Source organism: Centruroides sculpturatus, unplaced genomic scaffold (genome assembly GCF_000671375.1).
Source record: "Centruroides sculpturatus isolate CEXI.00-Female unplaced genomic scaffold, Cexi_2.0 scaffold2047, whole genome shotgun sequence".
NCBI classification, from domain to species: Eukaryota; Metazoa; Arthropoda; class Arachnida; order Scorpiones; family Buthidae; genus Centruroides; species Centruroides sculpturatus.
This window is the reverse complement of record NW_019386265.1, coordinates 77,309-81,311: the sequence shown is the minus strand read 5'-3', so window position 1 is coordinate 81,311 and position 4,003 is coordinate 77,309. Positions and strand designations below refer to the sequence as shown.

Here is a 4,003-nt window from a genome sequence, read left to right as displayed (position 1 = left end):
CGAATTATACACGGCTTATCAATAATTTTACTATTGTGCTCACAGTGTGCAAAATGTAATTAACTAAAAATAAACCTACTAAGCTTGTATTCAGTTACGCATAATATAAGCGAGGGCAGGTTTCTCAATTATTTACGAAGAAATATCGTACCAGATGATTGTATTTGTGGATTCAAAATGTCAAATAAAAAGAAATATGTACTCCACTTACAGCGCCAAGAAAAAATTCGATCTCTTCGCAAATGCTCTCAATTGACAGTTCTGGATTTTTATCTCTAGCATCCAAGAGAAAGTCCAACAGAGATTTTCGATTTCCATTAATTTCGGTCGTGTTTTCTTCGTCTTCACGTCGTCGAATTTTTTCAGCAATTATCTAGAAACAGAATTGAAGTTTAAGAAAAATTTTTGTGTGTAATTATTCTTCGAGAGCGAGAATTTTTTACGAACCTTTTTTGTTAATTTCCTTAAAGTTTCCTTGTTTGATCTAAATTCTCTCCCTTTTGGTGTTAAATAAAAGAAGCAGTCGAACGACATCAGAAAATTAATTGATCTATCAGGTACTGGCTTAAATGTTCTATAAAATAAATAATTCATGAAACGTGGCATGTTCAAATGTAAAATTCTAATATAAAATGTTCAAATATTTTGATATTGCGATAATATAATATAAATATTTATTCTTCTGAAATTCTCAAAAATTGATGTGGTGTAATCTGAAAAAAAATTTAGATATATAAATTTGAACTGTTCTCCGTTTGCCTGTCTGTTTTTTCTTAATTTCGAAAAAGAGATAGGTAGATAATAGCTGACACAAGGTAGAAACCTCTTGGAAAACAAAATGCCCCAATTAACTAAATGTGAACTACAGATGCTAACCGGAAGTCATGTTGTTTTAATTCAAATATTTTCTTCTGAAAGGTGTTTGATAAATATCCGGAACAATTACATTGCTAACGAAAAAAGTATGGGGTACAGGGGCAAACCACCACCAGTTTGGGTAAAGACCATATATTTTTAACTAAATAAATTAAAAATATGATTAAAAATTCCAGGCCGGAATTGTAACGTAACAATAAATAATTTTTGGAAACGTATAAATTTTTACTAACGTTTTTCTGATGTGTCTTTTCTTCCTTAATACGGAGAAAAATGTTAGATAGATGAATAAAGAGACTAAATTTTAAAGTATATGAGCAAGACGTCTGAATTAACTATATAGAATTATCTAGTTAGTTACGAATGTCTCAATTCACACATTTTTCCTTAAACGGAGATAGATATATGGCACCATTTTATTTTTAACAGGAATAGTAAGATTTACAAGTTCAAGACACTACCAAAATTTAAGACTATTGCAACCCGGTACTGTGATAATTTTGAATTGAAAAAACAAGCGAATCTAGATAATATAAGGATTTGAAATCGTATCTTGCTCACGATATGCATAAATCTTTCAATAAGAAAACAATTCTGAGCATCATATCAAGTGTACCTAAGTTGTTGATAGAAAAAAATAATTTCAGGTTCGTGATACAAGTCACATCAGATGCATAACGTGTAAAAGAGAAACCATTGTGTTCATTTAAAAATTCAAACTCGTACTCTTCGTACGTATATCTATTGAACCGATCTATTAAACCGACATTGTCCCACCAGTGGCCAAACCGTTTAGTTCTCTGAAAACCAAGATTTTGGTCGTGTGTTTGCACCATGCCGGGACAGACTGGCATTTCACATAGACGTGAAAAGTGATTGAATGAAACAGGAGAATTCGAACATCCTGAATGCGTCGTTAACTTCACTGAATAGACAGATTTGAAAGTATTCATACTATTGAGGTTTTTTTATGCATAGCTATGTTATGACAAGGTGTAGTTTTCATTACAAGTAGAAAGAGAAAGATGTTTAGGCTTATATAAATAAATTCCAACAAAAAATCTAATGAACTGAATGCATTACTATTTTCAGGAAAGATGACTTGCATAAACGGTTTCATAGTATGTATTCACATACGTAGTTAAAATACAATTGCTTAGCAGAGTTATGTTGCAAAAAGTAGAAATCAAATAAGAGAAATTCGAGTCAGTTACTTTATGGAATAAAATCTATTTTATGAAAGTAAAAGAAGAAACAACAGATCGAAAATAGCTTATTTAAAATTTGCATTTTCTCCTGGTTTCAACATCTGAAAGTAAATACTTACGCGTTTATTAATTTCTCATAGTAAGAAGTTGTTTCTCTGAAAGTAGAAACCTCTTGGAAAACAAAATGCCCCAATTAACTAAATGTNTTTATAATGTAATTTTCATTTATTTTTCTAATAATTATAAAATATGACACTTTTAATAACTTTTATTGTCAATAATTTATATGAAGAATTTATCATAAATCTTAATAAATGAAATACAGTATAAATTAATCAGATTAAACATAAAATGAATTCTGCATACCATACAAAATATTAAATCCGCACAGTTTAACCACACGTACTACGAAAACTTTCTCGTTTTCCATCAGCACCTCAACTAATTTTCTGGCATTCTTCTCGATTATCGGAATAAATGAATGCAATACTTTTGGGCGAAAAGCGGGCAACAATAGTTTTTTCCTTTCCTTATAACCTTCGTCACTTCTGAAAAATATTTCTGGATTATTATACATGTTTTTTTTTGGGTGGCTTACCCAAGATTTTCTTTCCGATTTCAATTTTAATTATGATGTTAAGTAAAATAATTGCAAATTGAATAAATATAAATTAAGAAAACTTCATAATTAATAAAATAAAATGCGAAATTTCAGTAGTCTTAAAAACACGATATTGAGAACTATAACCTGTTAGCATCATTAATATAGTTTATACATTAGATATACAGGAATATTTTGTATGCTGCGTAGTTATATTAATTTGCATTGCGCTGAATGAGGGCACACGCGAGTGAATTCTAATGGTTACGTTTTTTAATTTCTGAATTGTGCTTTATATTTTTTAGGGTCTATGTAATTCTGTTCGCTATAAACTGTAATTAATTGACGGTAAGGACATAATTAAATATACGATTCTAGAAACACTGTTTAGTATCATAACGCCATGTTGTCTTCTTTGTATTTTCATTTAACTACAAAGTACTTGATATCAAGTGAATAAAACTCATTATCTCGATTAAAATCATAAAAAAAAAAGTTGTGCGGCAATTTAAGCTTGAATTCGCCATTGTCCAGTAAACTGTCTCTAATTCGAAGAATGAGGTCACTGTTTTCTCTATCAGGAAATAAATAATCTAGAGAAACTCTATCTTCCTATGACAATTGTATGCGAGACCTTCTTGACGTTAATTGGTTTTTACAGTTCTTGTTTAAACGCCTTTTAAGTTGTTATTCGTACTTTATATAAAGAGACATTTTACCGTGATAAGTTAGCGTTAATTCAGACGAGTCTTATCACGTTTCCCCTGCCACTGCGTCGTCCCTTTAAAATCATGTCTTTCGAACTATAACATAAACAAACGTTAAAAATTTGCATTTTTCTTCAATTTTTATATTTATTTTTTGCTAAGTTTTGTGTTAAACGAATTTAATAACACTAGAATATGTCTTATTAAATTCTATTGTTAAAATGTCTAGCAGTAAATTTTGACAGGAAACAAATTACTTCTAGATAATTACTTATTCGCGGAGGGACGTACTGTACGTTCTCTGTAAATATTGCGTCTATAAAAAAATTATTGTGCTGCAATTTTAGAAAAATTGTAAATCTATAAATTTCCATATCGCCTGACTGTCTCAGTCTTTTATAATTAATTTCGAGAACAGAATTACATATAAGTTGGCACATGGAAGTCATAAGAGTGAACAGACAGTTTAACTATATAACAACTTCTAATTTGTACTTGGAGTCACTTTATTTCAATTCAAATGTTTTCCCACAAAGATAGTTACATACATAACTAGCAATACTGTTCTGCTAACAGGAATAGAATGCAGTACAAAGGAAAAACACTATTAC

General features: G+C 29.9%; 1 long non-coding RNA gene across 1 annotated transcript; it reads right to left on the bottom strand.

The window, feature by feature from the left end:
* Nucleotides 1-222: 222 nt before the first annotated feature.
* Nucleotides 223-2,234, bottom strand: LOC111614323. Its single transcript, XR_002754907.1, has 3 exons — nt 2,204-2,234; nt 448-574; nt 223-373 (listed from the first exon to the last, which is right to left on the bottom strand). It is a non-coding gene; the product is annotated as an uncharacterized LOC111614323 (long non-coding RNA).
* Nucleotides 2,235-4,003: the final 1,769 nt, after the last annotated feature.